Source organism: Pleurodeles waltl, chromosome 10 (genome assembly GCF_031143425.1).
Source record: "Pleurodeles waltl isolate 20211129_DDA chromosome 10, aPleWal1.hap1.20221129, whole genome shotgun sequence".
Taxonomy (NCBI): Eukaryota; Metazoa; Chordata; class Amphibia; order Caudata; family Salamandridae; genus Pleurodeles; species Pleurodeles waltl.
This window is the reverse complement of record NC_090449.1, coordinates 1081943607-1081963836: the sequence shown is the minus strand read 5'-3', so window position 1 is coordinate 1081963836 and position 20230 is coordinate 1081943607.

Sequence of the window (20230 nt, the reverse complement as noted above, 5' to 3'; positions counted from 1 at the left end):
TTTCTAATGATGTCTATAAAAACTATTCTAAAACAGATTTATACATGCAAATAGATCATAAAACTACATAAAATGGTTCCTGTTTGCGAAAGGTAAAAACCAAGCAATAAAAATAGATCATAAAACTTCATAAAATGGTTCCTGCTTACAAAAGTTAAAAACCAAGCAATGAGAAAGGGTACCCTGAAATTAGCCTCATCTCTTAAATAAATTGATCAGGGGAATTAGATCTTGCAGTTTGCGAAGTGCTATATGCTAAGATACTATAAACTGATTTAAATGGAGAAACCCACTAGAAAACATACACAGGGGTGCAATCTAATATCATCAGCACTTGTAGTCATATTTAAGATCCCTCTCTATTGAGACAGTCCTCGTCCGCTAACTGCTAGACCATTCCTCAGCCAGTGGATTAAGATCTAAAATAGTCCTACTGTGGATTGTCCATGCTGCTGATAGGTATTTAGAAACAGAATTTACTATCAGCGTGGAAGTATCATATTTGCATAATCTATAGGCACTTGATTCGGTTTTGTAATAACAGTGCTTTGCACAAGGGAATAATCCACTTTCCTCTGGGGCATTTATACAAGGGGCAAAAAAATAGGACATGCTCAGGAGTTTCCTTGCATAAATGGCAGTTTATACATTTGTCAGACATAGGACTATTGGACGGCCAACGAGCCGTAAAGCTGTTGACCGCCAATGTTCCGTATCTGAACTGAAGGAGTAACGTTTGGGCGCGTGCTGGTATGGGGAGATCCAGGAAACTTTCAGGCCAGGGTTCATGCTTGACTAGCAGAAACTCTGCTGTGAGCCGACCTGGCCCATTTGAGCAAAAAAACTCCTCATAGATTTTCCCCCAATATCCTTCTTTGATCAGCAATCTGGCGTTAGCAGGAATCATCTCAGGATTCTCCCAAAAGTGGGAGAAGCCCAACTTGACCCAAGCTGATTTCATCTCCCTCAACCAGCGAACTTTTTCCCATCCCTGGAAAGGTGGTATTAGATCTTTGACTGCTGTCCTAAAGGGTTCGAGTTCTTCCGTTTTCCATAGTCGAACCCAGTATAGAAGTGGCCTTAAGTATGCTATATCTTTGATGCTATTTATACCCAGGTCTAATCTTAGGGGGAGCATCGGCGTGCCCTAACCGAGTCTAGATATGTATCTAAGGAAATTGAGAGTTCCGCTCAATACAGGGCAGCGGCATGGATTTGGACTTTATAAATTTCGGAAATAAGAGTCAAAGGGGGGCTTACTGCAGTACTGGCCTTCCATTCTAGCACTCCGCTTCTTTGGCTGATGGTAAGCGCCCCTTTCCTTATGGCTGCGTCCCAGCTGCCCTTGTCAGATAATCTAATGCCCAAGTAATCGTATTTCATTACCCTCTCCAAGAGGACTGAATCCATCATTATATTTGCTTTGAGCTTCTTGTTCGGGGCACTATATATCATAAGTTTTGTTTTCTTAGCATTGATGTCCAGCCCGTAATCTCTACAAAATACACAAAACTGGTTAACCAGATTTTGGATTCCCATGGGTGTTTTGGCCAGCAGGATAGTATCATCCGCATAAAGTAGGCATGGCACTTTGTTCCCGGCCAACTTTGGGGAATCATTAGTACAATTTGCTAAATAATTGATACAATTATTTATGTATAGGAGAAAAAGGGTAGGGGCTAAGACACAGCCCTGTCTGACTCCTCTCTCAATGGCCACTGGATCTGTTAGATCGCCATCCTTACCGCTCCTAATTTGTGCGTAGGTGTTCTCATGTAATCGGGCCATAAGTTTCAAAAGACCATTTGGGATGCCCATGTTGGCTAATGTCAGCCATAACTGGTTCCTGGGGACCAGATCAAATGCGGCTCTAAGATCAACGAAAACTACAAATAGATTACCCCCTCCAGCTTCCACAGTCTTCCATTTGATTGTTAGAAATCTTAAGACTTGGTCTATGGTACTGACTGCTGGCCTAAACCCTGCTTGCAAGTCAGAAAAAGCATTAGTTACCAGAATCCATTCTTCTAGATGAAACAGGATTTGCTTTGCAAACTTTTTTGGAAATTATCAAGTAAGGAGATTGGGCGGTAGTTGGCAGGGTCAAAGGGGCTGACTTTCTTGAAGATGGAGACTATCTCTGCTCCCAACCAGGAGCTCGGGACAGGTGCTCCTGCAGCTACTGCATTAGAGACCAGGTTCAGGTATGGGGCCCATATATCTGGACTTGTCTTGTACAGGTCACCTGGAATTTTATCAAGGCCAGGGGCCTTTCCCCATTTCAGTGAAGCAATCGCAGCCTTGGTTTCTGCCAGGGTAAATTCGATTGAGAGGGTCTCAGAGGTCATAATATGGTTCAATTCCCTGGTAGTAACGCATGAGGTCCCAGAGTATAATCGGCCAAAATGATCTGTCCACTCTATGGGGAGTATTGAGGCACCAGGCAAACGGTTAGGTTCTTCTCTAGCATCAGCCACCAGTTTCCAGAATTTCGAAGTATCATTCGCTGTTGCAGACTCCAGGAGGGAGGCCCATCTGGATTCATCCCATCTCCTGCGGGCTCTACTTAGTTCCTGTTTGTAATCTTTCCTTGCTTTCCTTATATGCTCTGTCTGGCCCCCTCCTAAAGCTCTCAGTAGTTTGTGCTGTGCTTCCCTACATGCTGCACTGAACCACCTTGCGTTGCACTTCTTTCTTGCTTTTTTGGCAATCTCTTTGGTAAAAAGGTGTTTTAAAGAATTGAATAGTTGTGTGTGGGCTGCTATAAGCCCTTCACTATCTTCTGAAATCAGGGGTATGCGCTCCATATGGTCAGCCAACTGGCTGTACACAGATGTCATTATACCTGTGTCAGTGCTCGCAAATTCCCATTTAACGTTTCGTCTATTATTGGTCAATGCGAGCTGCTGCTCGTAAATCTTGGGGCAAGGGGCTTCAAGTAGGGGTAATAGACTCCTAAGTGATAAAGTCAGTGGCTCATGATCACTTTCCTCGTGTTCTACAATGTTCATGTCAACCATATGACCCCACAGCCGGATATCAAGCAAAATATAGTCTATCTGGCTCTTCTGTGTTCCACGCCTAAATGTAGGATGAAGATCGAGGTCCGAGCGGGAACGACCGTTACAGGCCCGAAGGCCATGTGCCAGAGTAATGTCCACAACTTGATGTGTTAGTCTGTTCATTCTCGGTCTTTTGCTTGACACCAGTTGGGGAATACCCCAATAGGCGTCCTCTTCTTTGTATAGTTACTGGGCCAGCGAGTAAGGTTCAAAGGTAACATTAAGGTATATATTCCAGTGCACAAGGATCAATAATGGCCCTTATGCGTGAATACTGCTTCCGGTATGTATTCCGGTGCACATGGATCAATAATGGCCTTTATGCATGAATACTGCTTCCGGTATATATTCCGGTGCACACAGATCAATAATGGCCCTTATGCATGAATACTGCTTCTGGTATGTATTCCGGTGCACACGGATAAATAATGGCCCTTATTCGTGAATACTGCTTCATGTATGTAATCCGGTGCACACTGATCAATAATGGCCCATATGCCTGTATACCGCTTCAGGCATATATTCCAGTGCACACTGAACAATAACGGCCCTTATGCGTGTATACTGCTTCCGGTATATATTTCGATGCACACTGATCAATAATGGCCGTTATGAGTGTATACCACTTCTGGTATGTATTCTGATGCACACGGATTGTTGTGTAGCCGTTTTAGTTATAGCTGCAAACACGTTATTTTAGCAAACTAGGCCTGCGGCTGTGCACTTTCACCTAGATATATTTTATTCAGCTTTGTTTTATTGTTTTAGCAACAGCCACATTTGTGGTCTTGTTTTACTTTCTCTATCGAGCTGTTATTAAAAAAGACATTTCTTTCACTCTACGCTTTTCTCAAGGCTGCAGTAAGATAGGTTGCCGGCAAACGTGGTACACTCTGTCTCTAATGTTCACAGAAACCTACACACTCTTACGTGGGAATCCTTTCTTGGAACATCAGCTGTTTTATTATAAAAACACTACTTTGACCCATGTATGTTAGAGGAAGATTCCAGCCAGATGACCATGACTGTATGCTGATTGCTGAGTGCTTTGCTGCAGCTGCTTAAGTAGACTACAGGCCTCTTGCTCAGGTATGAGGGATGATGTCTTCCTTGGGAACCTGAAGGGCAGAGCTTAACATGCTGTGCTCTAACATAGTCTAGGTAGGAATTATTTTAAAAAACCGTAGTGACAATATGGTAGCATTAATTTTATGCTTCACTCCTTGTCACAAATTTAATTCTGTCCTGCTTCATCGTCCTAGTTTTCGCAGTACTTGCTTTATTATCTAAGATGCAGTTGCTTCAATAAAACCTTATTGAATTTTATTCTGCCTCTGATTGTCCTTGTATATGTGAGACTAATGTAACTGAGAGAAACGGATGAGATCTGAGTGACCACGATTTCCCTGAGGAGTCCATTGTGCCATGTGCTCGGTTGCCCAATCATACCTGCTCTTAGGTAGAGATGAGGCACCACTAGTTAGCCGGAACAAAACCAGGATTAGGCCCACAGGTGTCACCTGTAGTGGGTTCAGACTCAGTCCCCCACAGTGCAAGTGATTCTGTCTCCCAAATCCAGTAGTCTTATTAGAATAATGAGAATCTACGCGACATGGCGCCACCAACGTTTGGTCAGGCTCTAGTTTTCGGGTCCTCCTGAGTATCTCTGTCTCACTACATACAAAGACGCCTCAGTACTATATACTGAGACGTCCGTGGTATTGAGTATTGTCCTCCTCAGCTAAGTAGGGAGTACGTAACTAACGCTGTAGGTCCTTCAAGATGGAACTCTAAAAGGATAATTCCCATTTGGTGTGCTTATCTCTGAACAAAATTTACCATTCACCATGGCAAACCTACAATGGGTAGCAATTGCAGTCAATATGCAACCACCCTGTAGTCGGTTGTCAGGGAATCCGGCTCATGACGCCTCCGAATGGCGTCTACTGCGCAGCGTTCGAGGCAAGGAAGACGGCTTGCCCTGTTGCCAAGACAACAGAGACACCAGAACCTCCCGCGGGAACCCGGATATCCGGGTTCCACCCAAACCAGAAAAGGAGGACGGACTTCCCGGAAGGGCGCGCACGGAGGACGAAGAAGACGCCGAGGAGACAAGACGAGAGGAGGACGGACAACGCACCGAGGACGAGGCACGGGAGACGAACAACGACGACAGCAGGATCGGGAACCTCGCGGTTCCCTTGAAACCAACCGAGCAGTGGGGAACTGAAATAAAGCGGAGAGACGCTAGCAGACTGCCATGCCACAGGAAGGACGTGGTTAGCAAAGTTATGGTCCTTTTTAAAGGACAGTATTTTTAGGAAACGCAAGGGTTACAGAAAGAGGGGAGAGGAGGAAGACGGTACGGGAGGAGCGAGGGGAGCGGCTTGGAGGGAGATGGGAGCAGAGGACGAGGGAGAATAAAAGAAAGGCAGCTGAAATTTAAATGTCCTACAACCAAGGAGTGATTAAAAAGCATGCAAAACAAGAGATGTTCACGGGGTGAAGTACAAGGAGGTGACTTTGCACACTCACTCTTATATAACACTACTTGCACACCGGGAGACATATCTCTCTCTCTCTCTCTCTCTCTCTCACTGCCCTCCTATCTACTCCAGCTAAGACGGTCAACCTCTATAACCCTGACTTACCTTCCTTTTTCATTCCTCTTTCCGGTACGGCTGGGGAGTACTGCAGACCATCTTCGCCGGTCAAGAGGGGACCTAGGAAACGAGAGAAAGAAGAGTCACTCTATGGGAAGGATCACACCCCCTCTCTACACTATTGGCAAACCTAAGAACTATAAATAAACTCACGGTTTCACACTTAATCAAGCATCTGAGTCCTTATTATCACTTGGCCCACTGTAACAATGGTGTCAGAAGTGGGACTGTGAAAGGTGATAAAAGGAGAACCATACATAGGAAACCATGGGGGAAAAACCAACACTGGAGGACATGATAAAACAGCTAGCTGAAGGACAACAACACCTTCAGCTAGTATGGGAGGCACATCAGAGGGAGGCGAAGGAGGACGGGAAGCCTTGCAGAGTGCACTAAAGAGCCAAGCCACCATCATGGCCAATAACCAATTAGTGCATGAGACGGCCCTCCAAAAGCTTACGGATACCATTGCAGCTAGTAAAGTCCACCCCAATGTACCTAGCTCTGTCCTGCAGAAGTTCCAAGACGGTGAGGATCCTGACGCTTTCTTCACTAATTTTGAACAGGTGACCTCCTCTGCCCAATGGCCAGAAGAGTGTTGGGGTCAGTATATCGCACCACTGTTAACCGGTATCCTCCAAACAGCATATCAAGCCGCCAACCCGAGAGGTACCACACCATACAAAGAGATCAAACGAAGTATATTGGAGCGAGTAGGCCATGATTCTGAATATTACCGCATCCGCTTCCGGAAGATCAGGTGGGGGCAGACAGAGGATCCCCGGACCTTTTATTTTAAAGTCAAAGACCTCGGTTTGAAATGGTTGGGACCTCTAGGAACTGAGAGGGAAGATATCATAAAGGGAGTAATATTAGAACAATATTTGGAATCTCTTCCCTCATCCACCAGGAGTTGGATAAGGCAGCACCCAAATGTTAATACTGACATGGCTATGGATTTAGCCTGTGCCTACCATAGGTCGGTTGACTTCAAGAACCATAGACCTAAGATGTCACCAAAACCAGCCGGTGTACCTGTCAGGAATTTTTGTTCGAAAACCCCCGGAAGAGACAGCCCCTCCCAGACTTGGAGAAAACCCCCCTATGCAGGAACCCCAATGTTACAGCTGTGGTGAGTGGGGCCACATAGCGAGATTATGCCCTAGAAAAGGGGAAAAACCGGAACCCATGGAAATCGGGGTCCAGAGAGGGAGGGTCTTATGTACCGGTGGGGGTAACCCCAGGTACAGACAAACAATCAAAGTCAATGGAAAGGTACTCCTGGCTCTCATAGACTCAGGATACAGCCAATCAGTGGTGCGAGCAGATCTGCTAAACCATTCAGCCCAAAACACCAATCAGTGGGTCTCAATCTGTTGTATACATGGGGATAAAAACAACTACCCCCTGGCTCTCATGCACATAGAATGGGAAGAGAACCAGGATCCACTATCTGTTGGTGTTATGGACCGATTAGTGGAGGAATGTATTCTGGGAACCGACTATATACAGTTGCCTGAACCTTTAAACAGGGTAAAAACAAGGGCCATATCAGAAGACTGGTGGACGGAAGCACCGTTTCATGATAGTCACATCGAAAACAACCCATGTCGGCCAAGACTTACTAGACGAGAGAAGAGACAAGTGAAACAGGCATATCAGGCCACTGGAAAGAGAAAGGCCGTAGAGAGAGTGGTGGCCAATACTACAGCCCCTTCCCCGTCATTTCGAGCCAGTCAGAGGGAAGACCCGACATTATGTCATGCGTGGAAGACAGCAAAGTCCGAATCCACTAATGAGGTGGGTCCCTATTTTCTTATCCAAAATAATCTCCTTTATAGGGTTGTAAAGCATAATAATATCGAGAAAAGACAACTAGTTGTACCAGAACCATATCGTGTACAGGTCCTTTTTCTGGCACACAACCAACCAGGAGGGGGACATTATGGTAGAAAAAAGACCGAGGAATATCTATTAAGGAGATTCTATTGGCCCGGGGTATATGCTCAACTCAGACAATACTGTGTGCAATGCCCACGGTGTCAGCTTATAGATCCGGGACCCCACAGGAAAGCTCCACTGCAACCCCTACCTATTATTGAGGTTCCCTTCTCCTGGATCGGTATGGACTTAGTAGGTCCCCTTTTGCCCTCTACAAAGGGATACACATATATTTTAGTATTAGTTGATTATGCTACGAGGTATCCCGAGGCAATACCCCTTTCTAGCATGACCTCTAAAACAGTGGCCCAAGCTATGATCACTTTCTTTTCCTGGGTTGGTTTTCCTCTGGAGATCCTAACGGATCAGGGAACGCCCTTTATTTCCTCCCTGATGAATAATATCTGTAAGATCCTTGGGATCAAACATCTAAAACCCTCGGTCTATCACCCCCAAACGGATGGGCTGGTGGAACGCTATAACCGTACTATAAAAATACTATTACAAAAAGCAGTCTCTGAATCAGGACGTGATTGGGATCAAAAACTTCCTTTAGTCTTATATGCCATAAGGACACACAAGCAGGCTTCAACAGGACACAGCCCCTTTGAATTGGTCTTCGGGAGACAACCCCGCAGTCTCTCAGACATGGCAGCTGAATTATGGGAAGAAGAGGGAGGGGAGGAAAAGCCTCTGTTAGACTATATACATTACTTGAAAACTCACTTACAGTCTGTGTGGGAAGATGTTTGTAAACACCTAGAGAAATCCCAAATAAACCAAAAGAGATATTATGATCAAGGAACGAAAACCCAATCTTTTCAACCAAATGATAAAGTCCTGATATTAAGACCCTGTTCTGATAATAAACTCTTAGCCAGGTGGCAGGGTCCGTACACCATCTTAAAGGTCATATCCCCAGTTACTTACCTGATAGAACTGTCACAACACCCCAAAAGAACACAAATATACCACGTTAACCTATTAAAAAAATGGGAAGAACCTACAGGGGCCCCAACACAATCAGCTACTGGTTTCCTAGTAGCCCCTGAAGAACCCCTAAGTATAGAATGATATCCTAAGAACATGGAGGACATAGTTAAAACTCCACATATAAATACCAACCTTACAAAGGGTCAGAAGACCCGACTAGAGGACTTACTAAAAACGCATCAACCATTCTTCTCAGGAAGTCCTGGAAAAACCAATTTAATCCAGCATCATATTAGAACCCCTGAGGGAAAAATATTAAGATTACGGCCATATTGTATTCCTGAAGCCCGTAGACACCTAATTGAAGAAGAAGTACAAAATCTGTTAAAACTGAAAGTGATAGAACCATCAACTAGCCCATGGTGCTCCCCAGTGGTCATCGTGCCAAAACCTGACGGGTCCATCCGTTTTTGTATTGACTTCCGCCGACTGAATGAAATATCACTATTTGACACCTATCCCATGCCCAGAGTCGATGACTTACTAGAGAAGCTGGGAAAAGCCCGTTATATGTCAACCCTAGACCTAACAAAGGGATACTGGCAAATACCACTCGCTCCAGCTGATAAAGAAAAAACAGCTTTTTCCACACAATCAGGGTTGTACCACTTTACGGTACTCCCTTTCGGTCTACACGGGGCTCCAGCAACATTTCAGAGATTGATGGACTACCTTTTAAAACCATTCCAAACTTTCGCTGCTGCATATTTAGATGATATTGTGGTATTTAGTGATACCTGGGAGGACCATCATAAGCATCTCCATGAAATATTCCGCACTTTACACCAGGCCGGTCTCACAGCCAATCCTAAGAAATGTAATCTAGGTTACGATCACATTGCATATCTAGGATATTTCATAGGGAAAGGCCAACTACGCCCACAGAAAAGCAAAATTGAGGCCATCCAACAGGTATCCATTCCCTCTACCAAAAAGGGGCTACGGTCCTTTCTGGGGTTAGTTCGGTATTATCGTCGCTTTATACCACAATATTCTAACTTAGCCGCCTCCCTCACGGATCTCCTCAGAAAAAACATCCCGTCAAAATTGCCATCCCTATCAGATAAACAATTATCCTGTTTCCACCAATTGAAAACTTGCCTCACAACAGAGCCAGTCTTACAGTGTCCTGACTTTTCCAAGGTCTTTCATCTCCACATGGATGCTTCGGATGTGGGGTTAGGGGCTGTACTCTCACAACCCGACGAAGAGGGCCGGGACCACCCTATTGTTTACCTTAGCAGAAAATTACTTCCAAGGGAATGCCATTACCCGGTTATTGAAAGGGAATGCTTGGCTATTAAATGAGCTGTGGAAAATCTGAAATATTATTTGCTGGGCCGCCCTTTCGTGCTATTTACCGACCATGCCCCTTTGACTTGGTTAGCTTCTCATAAGGACTCCAACTCCTGCATACTTCGCTGGTTTATGGAACTTCAACCTTTTTCTTTTCAGATCCAACATATTCCGGGTGCTCTCCAAGGTCCTGCTGACTTTTTGTCTCAGTTTCCGAATCCTTCGGTACTATATCAGTCCCGATCTTGGGATGGGGTATGTAGCCAGTTGTCACTGAATCCGGCTCATGACGCCTCCGAATGGCGTCTACCGCGCGGCGTTTGAGGCAAGGAAGACGGCTTGCCCTGTTGCCTAGACAACAGAGACGCCGGAACCTCCAGCGGGAACCCGGATATCCGGGTTCCCACCAAACCAGAAAAGGAGGACGGACTTCCCGGAAGGGCGTGCACGGAGGACGAAGAAGACGCTGAGGAGGCAAGACGAGAGGAGGACGGAGAACGCACCGAGGACGAGGCACAGGAGACGAACAACGACGACAGCAGGATCGGGAACCCCGCGGTTCCATTGAAACCAACTGAGCAGTGGGGAACCAAAGAAAGCGGAGAGACGCGAGCAGACCGCCACGCCCCAGGAGGGACGTGGCTAGCAAAGGTACGGTCCTTTTTAAAGGACAGTATTTTTAGGAAACGCAAGGGTTACAGAAGGAGGGGAGAGGAGGAGGACGGTACGGGAGGAGTGAGGGGAGAGGCTTGGAGGGAGAGGGGAGGGGACGAGAGAGAAGAGAATAAAAGAAAGTCAGCTGAAATTTAAATGTCCTACAACCAAAGAGTGATTAAAAAGCATGTGAAACAAGAGATGTTCACGGGGTGAAGTACAGGGAGGTGACTTTGCACACTCACTCTTATATAACACTACTTGCACACCGGGAGACATCTCTCTCTCTCTCTCTCTCTCTCTCTCTCTCTCTCTGCCCTCCTATCTACTCCTGCTAAGACGGTCAACCTCTATAACCCTGACTTACCTTCCTCTTTCATTCCTCTTTCCGGTACGGCTGGGGAGTACTGCAGACCATCTTCGCCAGTCAAGAGGGGACCTGGGAAACGAGAGAAAGAAGAGTCACTCTATGGGAAGGAGCACACCCCCTCTCTACACTATTGGCAAACATAAGAACTATAAATCAACTCACGGTTTCACACTTAATCAAGCATCTGAGTTCTTATTATCACCTGGCCCACTGTAACACACCCCTTACTGTACATTTATTGGCACATGGCCTATGGCCCAGGGGGGTTCTGTTACATTTGTTTTGATGTTCATCAGCCTATAGAACAGAAATATTTTATTCTTGGGTCACATTTCCAGCAGCTAATGGGAACACAAATACATTTCATCACTATACACCTGCAAACATACCTGCACAATACAGAGCATATGTACATGCAGAAATACCTCTATCATATCAAGAACATAATATTGGCTTGATGGCACCCTACCCCATACAATTCTACACATTAGGTTAGGTCCTCTTAGTAATGAGGGTCCTACCTGGCCTTTATTGGCCACATATACACCGCACCCTGATGCAGCAACCTTAAAGGTCGCTGAAGTCTGCAGCGTATATGCTGAGCAGACAGAAATATACAGACGACTAGTACAGTTTGTAATGCAAACATTAAACACAAACCCAGCACGTGCTGCTCCAGCGCAAGCACATGCAGTAACACCAGGTATTAATCCGGAGACTGTACATTCGATCATGGGTAAAGTAACCGCCAAACAAGAAGAGATTTCATTTTGGTAACTCAAAAAACAAATGCACTGGAAACAGTATTTCCCAAAACGGATCTCAGGATAAGCATTGAATATTAACTACGTGCTTGCCATTTGGGATGGTTCCCACAATAGATAACTGCAATACCTGGGGCACAATATTTGCCGTGCTCTATTCCACCGCACATGGTACACCGACACATGCCAATTTACCGGAAGTGTTAAAACAAGTTAAAGATGAGTACGGGGCTGCCCCGGCCCTAGACTTGGGGATGCAACTCCTGGGCAATTTTGCCACAGTATTCTCAATAATATTAAATAACCTTAAAGGGAAAGCAGTTGCACTAGCAGTGCGCATGAGGCTCTGGGGTGTTCCTCCACAGGATTAAGAACGAGAGCTGCCAAAGATTATTGCGGACACCTAATCTAGTATTGGTTGAGATAGTCTGGGAGCCAGACCCACAAAACCACAGTTTCAGGGTAAATCTAATAAAGATTCTACCAAGCAAGGTCCTGAGGGTTCTAAAAAATGCTGGCATGAAAAACAACAACCACCTAAAAAAGAAAGGGGAGAATCTCCGCATACGGAGACCCCACAGAATAGATCATTATCTTAGAAATAGAGATAATATAAAAACCCCTGACAGATATCAATATACTGATACACGCCAATCTTGTTCCTTTCAGGACTCACTGGAAAAATGCAGTGAGAGAGGTAAGCGGTCAGAGCAAAGAACTGAGTAGGTGAAACCGAGACAGGAATCACAACGCTCAACAGACGTTTCTGTTAAAGAAGAAGAGAAACTTACCCAACAAAAACCTCAATTTAAAAAAAAAAAATGGCAGCAGTTGGGATTTGTTATGGCACTCAAGAAGAGGGCTCTATTGAAGAACAAGACGTGGGCGCTAACTCTGCTATACAGCACTGCAGAGGTCACAATAGTTTACCGGAATCTTCTAGAGCATCTGGATGTGATAGCAACTGATGACTTCTTACAAGTTGAAACTGCGGACATGCGTGTCCCCACAACTGATAGGCTGTACAAAGTAACGTTACAGGTAGAAGGATACATTGAATGCACAATAGATGCAATCTTTTGAGATCGCTTAGTGAATATATATGATATTCTATTGGCCGAAAGGGATTGGCCATCAGAATTTGTCCGTACTTGCCCATATGAGGAATAGGTTATCTAACCTTGTTTCTCGCCTCTTGTTCCCGGAGAGATCGCAGAGTCCTACGCCATTGATTGGGCATCCGGGCAGGCACCTGCGTTATACCGCAACCACGTAGGGTGGGATAAAGATTCCCCCCATCATGTAATTCCAATTAAAAATCAACCAAAACCCCAATACCCAATTAAACATGATGCTAAAGCATCCGTGAGGGAAATTCTCACACAACTAGAGTACCAGGGCATAATCGAACCCTGTGTCTCATCAATGAATAATCCTTTATTCCCCGTAGCTAAACCAGACCATTCGTACAGAATAGTCTTATATTACAGACACTTAAACAGTCATACACGCACATATGTTATACAAAACTCACACAACACAGCACTTGTGAACAACATAGGTGGCCATTTTGACCCCGTCGGACGGCGTTAATATGGAGGAAAGTACTGCCAACAGGCTGACTGTACTTTTCTTCATATTAAGACATTAGTGGTTTGGCTAAAGCCAAACGCCAATGTACCACACCGACCGCCACAGTGGTAACGACCGCCAGGCTGGAGACTTCGCTCTCCAGCCCCTCAGCCGTCACTTACCCTCCTGCGGGATTATGACCCCACCTACCGCCGTGGTTTTCGTGGCAACCTTACCGCCACGAAAACCATGGCGGTTTAGGCATTATCAGTGACAGGGAATCCCTTCCCTGTCACTGATAGGGGACTTCCCCGCCCCCTCCCCTGCCACAGATTCCCGCCTCCCCCTTCCTCTCCAAACCCCCACTACATAGACGCACCTTCACTCACACACGAACACACGCATACACACACTCATTCCCACATTCATCCACGCATCCATAAATCCATTCACACACACATCCATAAAAACAGACATACATACAATCACACACGCATTCACAGAGCACAACATACATGCACTCACACATCCATACATGCACACACATACAACACGCAACACACACCTGTATACTCACACCCCTCCCTTGTTGGAGCACCCAACTTACCTGTTGTCAGGGGGGCCTCCGGCAGCAGATGGGATGGGGCGCTGCTGCCAGCAGCAGCGTCCACCAGCAGAACACTGACAGGCCGTATCAAGGGTCATGATATGGTCTGCGGACACCGCCAGGCCGTATCATGGGTCATGATACAGTCTGCAGCAGTCTACTGGCGTGCCGCTGCTGCTGGCAGCAGCACCACCTTACCGCCATCAGCAGGCATGGCCACAGCTGGATTTCCCCCATCCTTCTGGCGGAAATCCGGCTGTGGTCATAATAGGGCAGATGGCTGGTAGCCGCCGCAGCGGTCTTTTGGCAGCCGTCGCCGCAGCGGTAGGAGATTTTTACTGCCAGGGTTGTAATGAGCCCCATAGTGTGCAAAAAATACAAAACAACACTGAACGTTTCCAATGGCTTCTTCTGCCAAAACATAGCGCTTGAGAGTAGAGATTTAACAACTTTCAGTGCACTAGGCTCCCAGAACAAATTCTGTAATTTACCCCAGGGGTACAAGAACAGTCCAGGACTGTTCGCGGCTCGTATAACTTCTAGATTGCACAACATTGACCCTGAAGCCTTGTCCTATATAGATGATATCTATCTTACGGATGATGAACTACTGCTACACCTAAGACGGGTAGCCCGCATTGTTGTACGATTTGCCGAATTTAGCTATAAATTCAACTTTAAGAAAACAAAAATCGCCTTCCTTAGTGTCCTGTTTCTAGGATACGAATTATCAAGTGAAGGAAAGAGCCTAGCGCAACAATTCTTAGAAAAATGCGCACAGTTACAACCTCCAAATACTATTAAAAAACTCCACTTCCCCATTGGATTTCCTAAATTTTGGCAGAACTTACATTCCAGATTATTCATCGCCCATAAAACCATTATATGACTTCATACGTCCAATAAATTCTGGACAGTTAAACACACACACATTCTCAGAGCTTTGCAAACAGACATGCTTGCAGCACAACACCTACACACAAGGGACAATAAAAAACATCTGGTCACCAGAGTAATTGGTGGTGCTGTTGGTTTCACCTATGTGACATTTAATGAGGTTGAAACCGTCCAAATAGCAAAATAGCATACAAATCACACTTATATTCAGCAGCAGAACAACGCTTTGCTCCCACTGTAAAAATATTCTCACTGCTGTACAGATGGCTGTCATTAAAGAAAGACCACTAGTCTAGGGGAAACGCATTATTGTTGTATCTCCAATTCCAGCCCTTGAGGCCATTACTAAAGTTAGCGTTCCGAATGCTAAAGCACTATATTCACGTTGGATCCAATGGGCAGCGTCTTTGACAGCCACTGATGTTGACTATATCTTTGACCCAAACTTACAAGCTCAAGAATTTTTGCAATACGAACTAGAATATCCATTCCAGCAAATACGCTGCCTATGGATCAATATCAAGGAGTCATGTACACCGTTGGCTCAGCACAACCTGCTATAGGCACAAAACACCAATATTCCGCTGCTTGTGCAGTCATGAGCCGCTACATGGAGGGTAGTAAATTCTATCCACAACATACCTTTACGCAAACCCTAGGGGATTGCACTGCACAACTAGCAGAGCTGAAGGCTCAGCTGATGGCACTGGAACGTACAGATTCTGCACAGCTAACACTGACTGATTGTTTGTGATTCGTACTACTGTGTCGAGTCCTTCAATGAATACCTCCATTACTGGTGCCAGAATGGGTTCAGAGATGATAAAGGCAACACTATTAACCACAGACTTCTGTGGGGGAAAGTGGCAGATCTGAAGTAAACGCTACCAAACGTCCATGTTGTACATACGCTTGGACACCAGCGCATTGGAATACACGTTGCTGGAAATACGAAGATGAAGCAGCCAAATCAGCAGTAGCCACGGCTACTGTTGCTGCAGTAACTCCTTCTGGAATAATGCCAGACAATGACATATGGGCTGCTGTGAAAGCCAAAGCTGAAGGCATGCCCTTTCCAAAAGCATTTTCCGCTAAATATTCCTACTGAATGGGAGGCTGCCTTGAAGCAGAGGTAAAAATACCAGGTGTGGGAGATCGAGTAATTCCCAATGAAGATATAAGACCAGAGTTTATTAAAGCAGTGCATGAGGCCCATGCTGGTGTGGCGGCTACAATATCATTATTGCAAGCACGTTATTGGTGGCCAGGTCTATATAACCAGACCAAACAGTATGTCCTTTGTTGTGACATCTGCCAACAAATTAAGGGGTCCACCATCAAATGCTCCCTGCAGACACACCTCCTAATTTCCCAACAAACCTTTACAATGTGTGTACTTGGACCAATGCGGTCCGCTAACACCAGACAGTACATACAAGTACATCTTAGTCGCTGTTGACTCTTGCTCCAGATTTCTATAGGTGTAGCCACAATGCTCAGCTCATGCTCGGACTGTTATTAAAGATTTGCAAGTCTTTATCAGCACATATGGAGTTGTGGCTTTCCACTCGGACCAGGGCCCTGTTTCTGCCTCAAGGGCATTCAGGGACGCCATGGCTTAGTTAGGGGTCCAACTCCATTACTTTTCTCCATTTCATCCCGAGATTTAAAGCAATCTTTAACATCCAGAATATTAGGTACGGGTCGTAGTTGGCTTAATAACCTGTATAGAGTCCAGAGAGTACTCAATAATCTGCCTAGAAGGTCTCTGGGGGGGTCGCACTTCATACGAGTGCATGTTTGGAACTTGAATGTATGTTCCAGATCTTGATGGTCCTGGTGTGGAGGCGGCAGAAACACCTTTTGACCTAAATGAACGTATCCCTGTCTTCCAGGAATTACAACAGTTCTGTGATGGTACCGCTTCTGCCAGTGCTGCCTCCGCAGGAATTAAGGATGTACCAATAACATCTACTGGCTGGATTCCAAAGGTTGGGGATTTAGTACATGAAAAAGTTTCTGTGAAAAAAAGAGTTTGGTCCTTCTTATCGTGCACCAGTCCCAGTCCTGGGAATACACAGTACCAGAACTGTTTTTCTACCACCGTTGCCTGGCGCTAAAGAAAAACGCTTTGTATCTATCGAGAATGTCAAGTTGCACCATGTGGCCGATCCTACACAGCAGACCACGAAGAATAACCAGTAGTTCCTGAATCCCTCTCACTACTGGTCAAGATGTCCCTCTACAAGACTTAAGCAGCAAAGCTGACACCTCTCTAAGCTTGGGGAGGGTGGAAAATGATCTTACATTAGTTCCACTGACATCGATTACAGCAAGCAACGTGGAAATTGCTGATCGATTTGACACAACTTCTACACAAACGGATGGAATAGTTTACAGTGAACCACCGCAGGAGACCCCTACCATTTCTTCTCCTTTAAATACGGCTCCAGCTTTTCCACGAAATCCCTTTGGATAATTTGCCGACGTCAACGACACCTTCTCAGACTCATTTGCATCTTCTACATCTGAACTGCCAAAAACACGTAAACTGATAATCTGGCTTAAAATAAATTACTTTATTTTCCCATGGAAATATCTGTGGCTTTCCTTGACTGTGTTAGCTTTCCTCCTTTGGATTGGCTTTGTCATAAGTTTCCTTCTATTAATACATGGTCATTACCTTCCTGAAAGATCAACAGTCGAACTGGTGGATGAGGTCCTAAAACCCAATTTTTCTTCTCACAAGGTCTGCAGAGTCTAGTCTTTCGTGAACATTTCCCCTATACCAATTCCTGATGGGATTTTTTGGGATAAAGTCACATTTGATATTTACGCCCCGACGGATGTCATTCAAATACTTTATATGCTTTAACTTTCTATGAATTATGTAATAATACCCGGAGTAGTTTCTGAGGACTGGGATGAAAAAACAGTTGATTCTATGATGACTGAATTGCAATATTTTACTGTATTTGAAAGTGAGGATGTTTATCAATTTAAAGAGAATTATGGTGACATGTTCTGCTATAATTATTATGGATGTCATTTCATTCACAGAGCAAGTACCCCAAAGACTATTTTTAATTAAATGCAATGGGAACATTGTCCAACTCCACCACATGGGAGTTCTAAAACGTATTCTGAAAAATGTGCATATTTTTCTGGGCACAATGTCAACAATGCTGAGTCATATTATTAAATTGCCACCGATGGAAAGTGTACATATATTATTGACAGATACAATGTTCATTTATTCAGATTCCTTTGTTTCCCGGTTGGCTATAAAAGGCTATGAATATTGGTTGAAGTTGATTGACTTAAAAAGTGTGTGGGAAACAAAAAATTGGTAAATAAGGGGGAAGGAAGCTTTATTTAGAGCATGGCTGATACCTGTTCAAATGATATTTTAAAATGAAACTGTACAACAGAAAGGTTGTTTAGACTTAGCAAAGATTAAGGAATTAAATGCACTCAGTATTTCTGCCCCTGCTAAATTTTACAAATGGCAAAAGTACATAAACGCAACTGAAGATCATCTCAATGAATGGGTCCAGAATGGTTTAATGCTTCACTTTCACGTCCTGGCTGTTGGTTATTGTAGCCAATAGATACTAATGGGTGTCATAAACGCTTTTTTAAACTCCTCGGGGGTTTCAGAACAAGTTGGCCTGACCCTCGCTATGTGTCATCTGAACATGCGGGTATAGTAACAACATATAGTGTAGGGAAACTATGGCAGCAATGGTTGAAGAGTTCCTCACTAGATGCTGTTAGAGAACACCTCAGTCTCCTGTCTAATAATACTGATTTACAGGATTTTCTGTTAGGTACCAGAAGACAACACAGAAAGCGCTTCTTATATGCAGTTTATAATGAATTTTGGAAACTTTCTCAACAAGAAGCTGCTGCCCGATTAAGGCAAATAGATCAGGAAAACTTACAGAAGGCATTAGCTGTTTTAGATAACAGGATTACTGTCCGAATGGATATACACCTTAAACAACATTGTCTCTTCTGCAATAGACATAATACAAACTGATATGTCTTCTTTACACCATGAACTGAGTCAACTAAGGTCCATTATGCAGTTGGGTTGGACACTACAAACACTGAAGGCAGGTCTTGTTCCCTGGCAACACATTAGCACAAGGGACATATTTTCTACATTTAACTTAACGTGACAACAACAGCTAATGGCTAAGAAAGAAGTGACTTATGTCATGTTAAATATTGAAAAATTAGAAAAGTTGCCTTTTACTGTGGCCGAATGTAGGAGGCTGGCCTGGTTTGTAGTGGGTACCTTTGATATTTACACATTATACCAGGTCCAGCTATCCCTTATTAGTGAAATGTAGGCAGCGTCTAGAAGCCAGGCTGTCTAGAGGTAGCTGTAGGCATAGCAGCCAAGGCTGAAGTAGGAGACATGCAAAGCCCTTGCAATACCACTGTAATCACACAGTACTTACACATATGGAAGACAATACTTACTGTTACCAAAAATAAAGGTACTTTATTTAAGGGACACAATGCCAAATATATCTTAGAGGCTACACTCCCTTAGGAGGTAAGTTTTATACAGAAAATATATACTAGTAACCAAAATCAGGTAAGTAAACTGTCAGAAATAGTGCAAACAGTAGACAATACCATAGATTGCAATAGGAGTAGGGGCAACACAATCCATATACTAAAATAGTGGAATGTGAATGTTGGTTCCTACTTTTAGTGGCCAACCAGTATCCAATTTCGATCTTCAGGGGGCCACTTCTGACATTGATTGATTGACTATACTCTACTAATCCTTGTGCCTCCATTCCCAGTCCAGATCGACGGGCTACAGGCTCCTCATCCTATCCACCTAGTCCAGGTGCTGCTTCCTCTTTGGGTTCACAACTTGTTAACATCAATAATTTCACAAATCCGCTTATGGAGAAGCTTATTGACAGCAACCTTCCAGATGACACTCTCGGGAAATCAAGCTGCTCTACTGCCCAGATACCAGCAAACCTTTTGTCCTGGAATGTGTCTGGCATCAATGGCAAACTCGCAGACAATGAGTGGGGGGCATTTGTTGAAAATTTTAATGTATGTATGTTCAAGGAAACATGGGCCAAAAACTGTACGTATAGACAGGAGTTTAGTTATTTTTTTAAACCGGCCATGCCGTCTTTAGCAGGTAGGGCAGCAGGGGGCTTATGTACTTGGGTTAAACCGACAGAGGTAGGAGGAATAAATGAGATATATGTGGACTCCCATGACATTTTGGCTATTGCTATCCAACCAATCTCAGGCCCCCCTGTTCTTTGTATAAATATTTATAGTAGGCCGGGACCTTCTAACAATTGCTCTACTATTATCGAGCTATTAGACACTCTAATCTCAGATTTTCGTCTTAAATACCATTTTAT